A 13,753-nucleotide genomic window follows, 5' to 3' on the forward strand; every position below is an offset into this window, starting at 1 on the left:
GCGCTCCCAGTGTGGGGTGGAGTGGGCCCCAAGTTTGAGCCCTGGTCGGGGAACTAGATCCCACATGCCACCACTAAAGGTCCTGCATGGTACAACTAAGACCCAGCACAGCCAAATAAATAGATAAATATTTTTAGAAACAAAACAAAAATTCAAATAAAGTTAGTGATGAAAGTAAGAAGGACACTCATTTGTGTCTCAGAAATCTACAAGATACACAGGAAGTTCTTTCAGGCCCTGGGAAATCAAACCACCAAAGACTTTGAGCATTGTTTCAGCATTTAAACATATACAGGCTCCCTTAGCTCTAGGGAAAAGAATTCTCCTGATACCCTAGGTCCCCTATATCCATCAAAACACAGGTAGCAGATGCTGCTAATTGCTTACCCAGTATCCATCTTCCATTTCTTCCTCATCAAGAAAACTCTGATTTGAGGTGAGGAGACTGGCAGTATGCCCAGTTAAACACATACAATTCCCTACTCACTATGGATGGATTTGAGCATGAGAACAGTTTGGCCATTGAACATTAATCAAAAGGCATTGATTGATGCTTCTGGGAGAGGTCCCTAAAGCGGGATAGACTCAGGTGTACATGATTTTTCGCCCCTCCCTCTCCCCTTCCTTCCTTCTGCATGGAATGCAGATGTGACGGCCACCACTGCAGCAATCATCCTGTGACAGTGAGGGAAAGGCCAAGGGAATCATACAGTCCTTGATGCTCTGATAGCCTTGATTCACCAGATGGATCCCTACCTGTGGAATTTCTTGCCTTTCCCTGAATCTATTCCTGTCTTGGTGAGGTCCGTGTTCTTTGAGGTTTCTGCTACATGTAGATACCCTTTGAATCTCTAACTAATCCAAGCCCCTTCAATCTAGCTTTTATCCCTAGGAGTCCATTAATCATCTTATTAAAGTCACCAATAACTTCCAGATATAAAATGCAAGGGTAATTTTCATTTCCATGCCTGATTTCTCAGCAGCACTCACTTCTGTTCACTCTTGTTTTCTGTCTCTTCTCTTGGCTTATGTGATGTCAGAGTCTAACATTTTTTCTGCTGTTTCCCTGGCTGCTCTTCTGAAGATTCTCCTCTGTTATGTATCAAATGTTGGAGTCCTTCAAGACTCAGTGACAAGCCTTCTTTTCTTCTCAGGATCTTTACTGAGAAAATCTCATTTTCCCCAAGGCTCCAATTATTATGATCTGACTGCCCAGACACTTAAATTTCCATCTCCAGAAAAGATTTTTATTTTCTCTATTTTGATTTCCAGACTCACATTTCTAACTGCCCTTTCCACCTCTCCATCCAAACATCCAATTACAACATCTGAAAATAACATTTTACTAGATAAATTTAATAGCCAAATAGAAATGACAAAGGAAACATTCAGTGAACTTGAAGACAGGTCAAGCAACATTACCCAATGTGAAAAGAACAAGAATAAAGACAGTAAAGACAGAAAAAAACATTAATAAAGCCACAAGCAACTGTTTCAGTTCAGTTCAGTTCAGTCGCTCAGTCGTGTCTAACTCTTTGCGACTCCATGAATCGCAGCACACCAGGCCTCCCTGTCCATCACCAGCTCCCAGAGTTCACTCAAACTCACGTCCATCGAGTCGGTGATGCCATCCAGCCATCTCATCCTCTGTTGTCCCCTTCTCCTCCTGCCCCAAATCCCTCCCAGCATCAGGGTCTTTTCCAATGAGTCAACTCTTCGCGTGAGGTGGCCAAAGTACTGGAGCTTCAGCTTTAGCATCATTCCTTCCAAAGAACACCCAGGGCTGATCTCCTTTAGAATGGACTGGTTGGATCTCCTTGCAGTCCAAGGGACTCTCAAGAGTCTTTTCCAACACCACAGTTCAAAAGCATCAATTCTTCAGCACTCAGCCTTCTTCACAGTCCAACTCTTACATCCATACATGACCACTGGAAAAACCGCAGCCTTGACTAGACAGACCTTTGTTGGCAAAGTAATGTCTCTGCTTTGAATATGCTATCTAGGTTGGTCATAACTTTCCTTCCAAAGAGTAAGCGTCTTTTAATTTCATGGCTGCAGTCACCATCTGCAGTGATTTTGGAGGCCCCCAAAATAAAGTCTGACACTGTTTCCACTCTTTCTTCATCTATTTCCCATGAAGTGATGAGACGGGATGCCATGATCTTCGTTTTCTGAATGTTGAACTTTAAGCCAAGATTTTCACTCTCCTCTTTCACTTTCATCAAGAGGCTTTTTAGTTCCTCTTCACTTTCTGCCATAAGGGTGGTGTCATCTGCATATCTGAGGTGATTGATATTTCTCCCAGCAATCTTGATTCCAGCTTGTGCTTCCTCCAGCCCAGCGTTTCTCATGATGTACTCTGCATAAAAGTTAAATAAGCAGGGTGACAATATACAGCTTTGACGTACTCCTTTTCCTATTTGGAACCAGTCTGTTGTTCCATGTCCAATTCTAACTGTTGCTTCCTGACCTGCATATAGGTTTCTCAAGAGGCAGGTCAGGTGGTCTGGTATTCCCATCTCTTTCAGAATTTTCCACAGTTCATTGTGATCCACACAGTCAAAGGCTTTGGCATAGTCAATAAAGCAGAAATAGATGTTTTTCTGGAACTCTCTTGCTTTTTCCATGATCCAGCAGATGTTGGCAATTCGATCTCTGGTTCCTCTGCCTTTTCTAAAACCAGCTTGAACATCAGGAAGTTCACGGTTCACGTATTGCTGAAGCCTGGCTTGGAGAATTTTGAGCATTACTTTACTAGCATGTGAGATGAGTGCAACTGTGCAGTAATTTGAGCATTCCTTGGCATTGCCTTTCTTTGGGATTGGAATGAAAACTGACCTTTTCCAGTCCTGTGGCCACTGCTGAGTTTTCCAAATTTGCTGCCATATTGAGTACAGCACTTTCACAGCATCATCTTTCAGGATTTGAAATAGCTCAACTGGAATTCCATCACCTCCACTAGCTTTGTTCGTAGAGATGCTTTCTAAGGCCCACTTGACTTCATCTTCCAGGATGTCTGGCTCTAGGTGAGTGATCACACCATCATGCTTATCTGGGTCATGAAGATCTTTTTTGTACAGTTCTTCTGTGTATTCTTGCCACCTCTTCTTAATATCTTCTGCTTCTCTTAGGTCCCTACCATTTCTGTCCTTTATCGAGCCCATCTTTGCATGAAATGTTCCCTTGGTATCTTGAATTTTCTTGAAGAGATCTCTAGTCTTTCCCATTCTGTTGTTTTCCTCTATTTCTTTGCATTGACCTCTGGGGAAGGCTTTCTTATCTCTCCTTGCTATTCTCTGGAACTCTGCATTCAGATGCTTATATCTTTCCTTTTCTTCTCTGCTTTTTGCTTCTCTTTTTTTCACTTGAATGCAGTCTCAAAAATGACAGAATGATCTGTTCATTTCCAAGACAAACCATTCAATATCACAGTAATCCAAGTCTATGCCCCAACCAGTAACACTGAAGAAGCTGAGGTTGAATGGTTCTATGAAGACCTACAAGACCTTTTAAAACTAACACCCAAAAAAGATGTCCTTTTCATTATAGGGGACTGGAATGCAAAAGTAGGAAATCAAGAAACACCTGGAGTAACAGGCAGATTTGGCCTTGGAATATGGAATTAAGCAGGGCAAAGGCTAACAGTTTTGCCAAGAGAACACACTGGTCATAGCAAACACCCTCTTCCAACAATACAAGAGAAGACTCTACACATGGACATCACCAGATGGTCAACACTGAAATCAGACTGATTATATTCTTTGCAGCCAAAGATGGAGAAGCTATATACAGTCAGCAAAAACAACACCGGGAGCTGACTGTGGCTCAGATCATGAACTCCTTATTGCCAAATTCAGACTGAAATTGAATAAAGTAGGGAAAACCACTAGACCATTCAGGCATGACCTAAATGATGTCCCTTATGATTATACAGTGGAAGTGAGAAATAGATTTAAGGGACGAGATCTGATAGATAGAGTGCCTGAACTATGGACGGAGGTTCGTGATATCGTACAGGAGACAGGGATCAAGACCATCCCCATGGAAAAAAAAATGCAAAAAAGCAAAATGGCTGTCTGTGGAGGCCTTACAAATAGCTGTGAAAAGAAGAGAAGCGAAAAGCAAAGGAGAAAAGCAACTGTTTAGACAACAGCAAATGATCTAAATTATAGCCCATAATTGATGTGCAGAGGAGTAAGAAAATGAGAAAGGAAAAATCATTTCAATATATAAAGCTGAAAAGTTCTCAATGTGGATGAAAGACACGAATGCACAAACTCAAGAACACAACAAACCCAAGGCAAGGCAAGCATGAGAAGGTCATGCTTCAACCTACTGTGTCAGCTGAGCATCAAATACTGTGTCAGCTGAAAGGCAGACACAACAAGCAAAAGGAAAACAACACATGCCCTACAGCCAAACAATGCCATGCATGGCTGTCTTCTCACTCCCAGCTACGGAGGACAAAAAAAGAGTGAAACACTTTTAAAGTGCTGAAGGAACAAAATAAATCTGCTAATCCAGAATTCTATAAATGGCAAAAAATACTCTCTGAGAATGAGGATGAGATACAGACGTTTTCAGATAAAAGGAATTCACTGCTAGAAGGTTTGCACTACTAGAAACTTCCAAGAGAAGTTCTATATACTGAATAGAAATGGCACCAATAAAGACTTAGACCCCCAGAAGGGAATGAAGAGCATCAGAAATAGTAAACATCTGGATAAGTGCAAAAAGCTATTTTACTTTTTGCTTTTTCCTCAATTTTTTATAATACACAAAATTATTTAGGGCAAAAATTATAATATTGTCTTCTAGAGTTTTTAACATATTTGTATGTAATTATTTAAAATAACTTTAGCTTTTAAGAGCACAGGTGGTTAAATGAACCTACTATCTATCTATATTTTATAGGAAATGGTGTGTGTGTGTGTGTGTGTGTGTGTGTGTGTGTGTGGTGTGTTAGTCACTCAGTCATGTCCAGCTCTTTGCAATTCCATGAACTGTAGCCCACCAGATTCCTCTGTCCATGGAATACTCCAGGCAAGAATGTTGGAGGGGGTAGCCATTTTCTTCCCCAGGGGATCTTCCTGATCCAGTTATGGAACCCAGACCTCCAGCACTACAGGCAGATTCTTTACTGAGCCACCAGGGAAGCCCTTATATTTTATGCAAAATGATACATGAACTTAAAGTCAACTGTGAAAAGTTATGTGTATATTGCAATCCCTGAAGTTACCACTAAAAGTATAATGCAAGTGAGTTTACCCTATAGAAAAGTGAAACTAGAATTCATTAAAATATTCAAATATCCCCCATAAAGACAGAAAAAGAAAAACAGAGGAACAGTAAGAGAACCAAAAAGAAACAAATAATAAAATGGTGATCCTGAAATCTAACCACATCAGTTATCACATTAAATATTAACAGAATAGACTCTCTATTTAAAAGGCTGAGATCATCAAAATAAATAAAAATACAAGACACACTTATATGCTGTCTACAGGAGACACATTTTAAGGATAAAAACACAAATAAGTGAATTTGGCAAGGTTGCAGAATACAAGTTCAATACATAAAAGTTAATTGTATCTGTACGGACTAGCAATAAAAAAATGTCAAAATGAAAATAAAATCAACAACTCCATTTATAATACCATTAAAAATAAAATATTAAAGAATAAAGCTACCAAAGATGTACAAGACCTGTACACTAAAAATTATAAAGTATTTCTGAAGAAAATAAAGATGGTAAATAAATGGGGAAATATATCATGGTCAAGTATCAAAAGGTTCAATATTGTTAAGAGGGCAGTTCTCCATAAAGCAACCTATAGATGCAATGCAATCCCAGTCAAAATCACATGAATATTGAACTCTAGCCAATGATGCACACACTGAACTATTTAGTGAATAAATACCAGCAGTGTGCTTTGCAATACATCAAATAATAAGATGGATTCATGGATGGACAGAGGGATTGACAGATGGACCAATACCTGATAAAGCAAAAACAGTAAAATAGTAATGGCAGAATCTAAGTGGTTGGCATGTGGATTCTTACTATAAATTTCCTTCAACTATGTTATATGTCTGAATTTTTATATAAAATACTAGCAAAAGCAAAATTATGAAATATTTCCAACACCTAAAAGAGTACGAAGAATAATAAGTTTGTGTTCGTCCTTCAGTCGTGTCCGACTCTTTGTGACCCTGTGGACTGTAGCCTGCCAGGCCCCTCTGTCCATGGGATTCTCCAGGCTAGAATACTGGAGTGGGTTGCCATTCTCTTCTCCAGGGGATTTTCCCACCTCAGGGATGGAACCCAAGTCTCCTGCATTGCAGGTGGATTATTTACCATCTGAGCCACCAGGGAAGCCCACAAAGAAAAAATGAACACGAAACACCCATAACTCCCACCAACCATATTAACACAAAAAACAGATACAGCCAAAGTTCCCTGCCTGCCTTCAGCCTGCCTCTCTTGGTGCTGGTGCTTAGTATGTTCGTGTTTATTTTATGCATCCCTAGAGAAGGAAATGGCAACCCACTCCAGTGTTCTTGCCTGGAGAATCCCATGGACAAAGGAGCCTGGCGGGCTACAGTTTGTGGAGTTGCAAAGAGTCGGACACAACTGAGTGACTAACGCACACACACACACATTTTATTCATAGACTACATACGAATGGATTTATATACAACAAACAGAAACGCACTGCATGTTTTTAAAACTGCATCCCACTGTAAGTCTGAGCTGGCAAAATTTTTCCCCTTAGCCTTAGATTTTAGAGATTTATTCAACAATTATAACATGAATTCATTTCCATACTTGCAGAGTATTTCTCTATATAAATATTTAGCTATTTATTTATCCATTATTTATCCATTCTCCTCTGATAGATATTTCTGCCATGTCATCTCAAGATGTGGCCTCTCTGAGCATAGCAGCAAGGGGCTCAGATTCTCAGAATGGAATGACCTGGGTTCAAGTCCTGACTTCATGGCTTCCTGTCCCTCGAGGAAGTCACGTAAGTTCCTGAGCTTCAGCTTCTTCATGTGACAAGTGGGGGTGGTCCTCAGTGAGGAAAGGAAGAAAAAATAAGATGGATGGATGAGAAGCACTTAGCACAATGTCTGCCTGACACACACAGGTATTGATACTCGGAATCAGAAACATAAAAAATGGGACAGCCCCAGGGTGATGGCCAACCCCATTTGGCTCAGGCCCCATCAATACTATCAGGCATGAAAACTCCTAGCTCTCCTTCACAGGGTTAAATGTCTGAAGAGGAGAGTGACCCTCACAACATGGCAACCAGATTCTCACTTTCTCTGAGGGTAGCACATCCCAGGGACGGGGAAGCCTGGTGGGCTGCCGTCTATGGGGTCGCACAGAGTCGGACACGACTGAAGCGACTTAGCAGCAGCAGCAGCAGCACATCAGGCAAACCTTCAAAGGTAGTTAAGGAGCATCCAGAGATCTTCCTTCATCACGAGCCCACCAGCTGACTCTCCACTGTCCCCAGCAGGTCCCAGCAGGTCCCAGGAGGGGACTATTCACAGACACGTGGGCAGGGCAGAGGAGGATGCCTAGGGATGGTGGAGTACGGCAGTGCTGGCAACAGTGGGGACCCTTGTTCAGTTGAGATTGAATTCTTAAATTTATTTTACTTTAATGAATTTAAATTTGAAAATTGATACTCAATTGTCAGAAATTCTATAAGTATGTTTGGAACAAGGTGGATCTGTGTATCTACCATTATCACCCCTAGTCTAAAGGGATGAAAGCAGAGAGTGATTACTCTATAAAATCCAGAATTACAGGAGATGAACTGCCAACAGTTGCTATAGCAACAGATGAAGGGGTGTAAGCGAACCACAGTCTAGCCAGAGGGCAAAGAGGGGGACGAGCTATCTTGCCCCATCTCTCTCTTTTGTTGTCTAGATTCTGCCCAATGCCTGCCACTGGGCAGACCAAACCAGATTTGGAGACACATATGCATGCACACACATACAGAAACTATTAACCAATGAAGTTTCAGCTGCCAAACTGGTAATGATATGCACAGTACATTCCTGGATGTGATGGAACTATACCCTGAGAGTATTTTGATCGGCAAGACAATTCCCAGAAATAGGGCAACCCTGAGCAGGAAGAAGGCCTTGAGGCTGGGTACCAAGGTCATGGAAGGTCATGCACCAGCCCACCTGCAGACAAGCAGCCCCACCACAAATACGTGGCACAGGGAAGCAGTGGCTGATACTGCTGGCACTTGCCACCCTCCTTATGCCCACAAACAGGAGTATGTTCCAGAGAGGAGAGGGCAGTCTAGGTTTCCTAGTTTATAAGACAGCTTTGAAAACAACCACCTCAACCTCCTAACATGACTGCCAAGAGCAGTCAAAACTTCTAAGTGTAGCTTGGCACAAGCTAAGTGTACACCAACTTTTTGGCCACCACCCTAATCTAGGTACACTCCGGTTTTTCCAAACTTAAGATAAAGCAATCCACACAGGTCAAAATCTCCTTTGGTTGGTTTTTGTTTTGTTTGCTTTGTTCATTTATTGTTTGTTTTTTATATTCCACATATGAGTGAAAACACATAGATACAGAGAACAGAGTAGTGGTTACCAGAGGAGAGGAGGGCGGGAGGGGGACATGGGTAGAGAGGTTCATCTATTTAATAATGGATGGAAGCGAAGTCTTTGGTGGTGAGCAGAAAAAAATAAATTTAAAAAAAATCCCCTTTCGAACCTTCACACACTGTTGTTGGAAATGTAAATTGATGCAGCCACCATGAAAACAGTATGGAGGTTTCTCAAAACACTAAAAATGTGACCCAGCAATTCCACTCCTGGATACGTACCTGAAAAAAGCAAAACCACTACTTTGAAGAGACACACGCACCCCAGTGTTCATAACAGCATTATTTATGATTGCCAGAGTGTGGGAGCAAGCTAAGTGTCCATGCACAGATGAAGGGACAAAGAAGACGTGGTGCATATCCATAGTGGAATACTACTCAGCCATAGAAAAGAACAAAGCTTTGCCATTTGCAGCAATATGGATGGATTCACAGGGCATTATGCTAAGTGAAATGAGTCAAAAAGAGAAAGACATATACTGTATGATATCACTTATATGTGGAATCTAAAGCATACAACACACTAATGAGTATAACAACAAAAAAAGGCTGCAGACTCACAGATACAGAGAACAAACTAGTGGTTACCATGGGGAAAGGGGTTGGCGGGGGGACAATTTAGAGGGGAAACGGGTCATTACATGAAATCCTATGTGTGAAACTTTTAAAAATTGTAAGCTCAACATTCAGAAAACTAAGATCATGGCATCTGGTCCTATCACTTCATGGCAAATAGATGGGGAAACAGTGGAAACAGTGGCTGACTTCACTTTTGGCAGCTCCAAAATCACTGCAGATGCTGACTGCAGCCAAGAAACTAAAAGACACTTACTTCTTGGAAGGAACGTTAAGACCAACCTAGACAGCACATTAAAAAGCAGAGACATTACTTTGTCAACAAAGGTCCATCCAGTGTTTTTCCAGTAGTCGTGTATGGATGTGAGAGTTGGATTATAAAGAAAGCTGAGTGCCAAAGAACTGATGTTTTTGAACTGTGGTGTTGGAGAAGACTCAAGAGAGTCCCTTGGATTGCAAGGAGATCCAATCAGTCCATTGGGAATGTGGATTCAAGCCCCGATCAGGGAATTAAGATCCTACATGCCTCGCAGCCAAAAAACCAAAACATAAAGCAGAAGCAATATTGTAACAAAAATTCAATAAAGACTTCTTAAACCTTAAAAAAAGCCCTAAAGGAGATCTTCTAAAGGAGATCAGTCTCCTAAAGGAGATCAGTCCTGGGTGTTCATTGGAAGGACTGATGCTGAAGGTGAAACTCCAATACTTTGACCACCTCATGTGAAGAGCTGACTCATTTCAAAAGACCATGATGCTGGGAAAGATTGAGGGCAGGAGGAGAAGGGGATGACACAGGATGAGATGGTTGGATGGCATCACTGACTCAGTGGACATGAGTTTGAGTGAACTCCGGGAGTTGGTGATGGACAGGGAGGCCTGGCGTGCTGCAGTTCATGGGGTCGCAGAGTCAGACTCGACTGAGCGACTGAACTGAACTGAACTGAATAGAATTTAAAGACTATTTCTTTCAATTAAAAAAAAAATCCCCTCTGTAGCTAGACTCCTCAAGCCTGTGACATCTACACTTGCTCCCTACCAGCCTCCATGGGAGCTCCCAGACTCCAGTGAACTTGGGATGGAAAGCAAGGTAGAGATGGGGCTACACTCACTGAATTCAGCCAATGACTTTTGGAGCTAGTTAAACACTCTGGGCAGGTTATGGTTTATTGGGGAAATAATTGCCTACCTTCTTTCTAAGTTTTGCTGAAATCTAGGCTTGGTCTGCGCTTTGACATTGCCAGATGCAGAGCATCTGAGTCTATGCAGAGTTTCCTCAAGGGAAATCTGAGTTTCCTTTGGGGAAAAAAATTAATAAAGCCTGAATTTGGGGCACCACTTGAGGTAATTTCACCAAACAGGTTGCTATTGGGCTTTTTTTAAGGTTTAAGATTTTTTTAAGGAGGATCTTTTTTAAAGTCTTTATTGAATTTTTGTTACAATATTGCTTCTGCTTTATGTTTTGGTTTTTTGGCTGCAAGGCATGTGGGATCTTAATTCCCTGATCAGGGCTTGAATCCACATTCCCTGCAGTGGAAAGTGGAGTCTTAACCACAGGACTACCAGAGAAATCTTCCTAGGTTGCTATTGTTTTAAGTGTGAAAGTAAGCACTGAGATTATTTTTTTTTTTTACTTTTCTTTTTCTTTCTTTTTATTGACCATGCCACGCATCTAATGAGATCTTAGTTCCCCAACCAGGGATTGAACCTGGGCCCCCAGCAGTGGGAAGGGTGAATGGCAGTCATCTCAAAACCTTCTGAACCGCCTAAGTGCACAGAGCATCTTTCATTTCAGCAGAAAAGGTGTAGTAGCTTCTATAATGACTAATTGCTTCTGGCTCACTTCTTAATATACAAATAAGCAAATATACAAATAAGTGATCAAGAAGAGCCAAGATTCTCCTGTAATATTCACTTCTGATTCATTTATTTAAAAATTACTGCGAAGAGCTGACTCATTTGAAAAGACTGTGATGCTGGGAAAGATTGAGGGAGGAGGAGAAGGGGACAACAGAGGATGAAATGGTTGGATGGCATCACTGACTCGATGGACATGGGTTTGGCTAGACTCCAGGAGTGGGTGATGGACAGGGAGGCCTGACGTGCTGCGGTTCATGGGGTCACGAAGAGTCGGACACGACTGAGCAAATGAAATGAACTGAACTGAACTGAGGCAAGCAAGAATCATCAACAGATGCTAAAATTCATGGGCAAAAAGTACATGAAAGATGTTGACAGTCACAAATTATCTTCCCAGATGTTATTATTACTAATTACAAAAGGGAAAATCATACTTGTAGTAGAGAAACTGAAAAGATATCACTTTAAGAAGGTAACCTAGGTAAATATCAGTGGTAATGAGACATGTCAACATCACATGCCTCCCCTACAACAGAGAGAAGGACAAGTACTTCATTGAGATTCCTACCAAATACACACATCCTCAATTTAATCATGAGAAGATACCAGAAAAACCCAAATTGAGGAACACTGTCAAAAATAACTGGTCAGTGTTCATCAAAAACATGAAAGAGAGAAAAAGCAAAAATAAAACACAGACCAAAGACCAGAATTCATCAGACTAAGGAGCTATAACAACTCTAGGCAATATGGGATCCTAGAGCCAAAAAAGGATGTTACGGGAACAGCAGGCACTTTTTCATAATGTCTGTAGGTTAGTTAATAATATTACAGCCATGCTAATTTCCTGGTTTTGATATGCACACTGTGGCTATGTAAAAAATGTTTGCATTAGGGACAATCTGTGTTTTCCGCAACTTTCCTATAAATCTAAAATCATCCCAAGACAAAAAGCTTTTACAAAATTAAAATAAATGAAATGAAGTTTGAATATACTGCATTTTGTTTGTTTCCTTTGTGGCCCTTAGCTTGGGTTTTAATGTGTATAATTTAGTTTATTTGCTTCGTTACTGCCTTCCTCCTTGGAAAATATGAGCTGGAGAGGTGGGAGCATGTGTGGTTTTTTTCAAAAGGAAAAAAGGAAAGCAAACCAAAGGTGGACAACTAATAGGTGATCACAAAATATTTGCTCCATCAATAACAGCTAGATTTCAGCCTGCAGGCTCACCCATCCCATAGTCATCAACTACATTTTCTACCTCCAACACTTCTGATCTCCCTTCTGCCCAGTGCTGAAATGAAGGAAAATGGTCTCTGCAGTCAGGGAATCTAGAAAGCTTTGAGGTAATTGACATTCTCAACCTGGAACATATATTAGCCATACTAGGTACAAAAGAAGTCCCTAAGGAAGTGGTGTGGACAGGAAGTGATATCCATGAGAGAGGAAAAAGGACCTCCATGTGGGGGACAGAGGCTGACCAGGAGGTGATGCTCCCTGGTGTCTCCTTGATCCCATGGATGAGAAAGTCTTCAGCAGCCAGTTTTCCCAAAGCCTGGTCCTGGGTCTGCAGGTGGTCCTGGTGTCGCACAGACATGGCTCAAATAGCAAGAAGTCACAGAGGGAGACAGTCACCCCCTCTAGGATCTGTGATGATGTACGGGAGAAAGTTTCTGTGGCCATCACCTCTCTGCAGCATGTGCTAAACCTCCTTTCAAGCAGAAATCCGACCTCAGGTTGCTTCCACAGGTGATGACACCTACTTACCACTTAGCAGTGTTGTGTTCTTTGCTGTTGTTATTACTGTAACTTATCTTTATAATACTCTTTCATGTAAACAAGCAATACTGATTTCTATTTACGGTGACTGATGTAAGGTGTCCTTTTAAATGTGTTTATGTAAGTTTTAAGTGATGTCATTTAAAGAAAAAGAGCAAATAAAAATTGCACAAACAAGGCACGTGGATATGACTTAACTTACAATGGCAGGATGTGGCAGCATCTTACATGACAAAAAAAAAAAAAATCCTAAAGAGAATGTGTGAATTACCAAGGTTTAGACTACACTGGCACTACCTACAGTTTGATTAGAAATGATGAATCCTTAGTTGCATCATGAAGAGTTTTTAGTTGTGGCATGTGGGATCTAGTTCCCTGACCAGGGATCGAACCTGGACCCCCTGCATTGGGAGCGCAGAGTCTTGACCACTCTTGACCACCAGGGAAGTCCCACATGCCACAACTAAAGATCCTAGGTACCACAACTAAGACCCAGCACAGCCAAATAAATAAATAGCAACATTTTTTAAAAAAAAAAGAAAAAATGATTAATCCTTTCTCACACTGTAGCCAAAACAAAACCTCTGCCAGAAGTAGATCTCCAAGTGTCCCAACCTTCAGTATTTATGAAATTCCTATTTATTTATTCCATGAATTCATACAGTCTTGACAATTCACACACTTCATCCAGGAACAATGCTTCACAACATTTCCAAATTCACTCATTCATTCACCCAAAACATATTTCTTGAGCACTTATTCTGTGCTCAAGGACCCAGTCAGTACCCCTGAGTCCTTAGTGCACATCAAAGAACAAAGTAGGCAAAAGTCCCTGCCCTCAGAGGCCTCACGTTCCAGCAGGAAGAGATGAGCCATAAATGGTGATATATTATGTCAT

General features: G+C 41.2%; 1 non-coding gene across 1 annotated transcript; it reads right to left on the reverse strand.

Moving 5' to 3' along the window:
• Window positions 1-13,226: 13,226 nt before the first annotated feature.
• TRNAG-CCC lies at window positions 13,227-13,301 on the reverse strand. The gene has a single exon. It is a non-coding gene; the product is annotated as a tRNA-Gly (tRNA).
• Between the last annotated feature and the right edge of the window lie 452 nt (window positions 13,302-13,753).

This window comes from Oryx dammah, unplaced genomic scaffold (assembly GCF_014754425.2).
Source record: "Oryx dammah isolate SB20612 unplaced genomic scaffold, SCBI_Odam_1.1 HiC_scaffold_12, whole genome shotgun sequence".
In the NCBI taxonomy this organism is placed as follows: Eukaryota; Metazoa; Chordata; class Mammalia; order Artiodactyla; family Bovidae; genus Oryx; species Oryx dammah.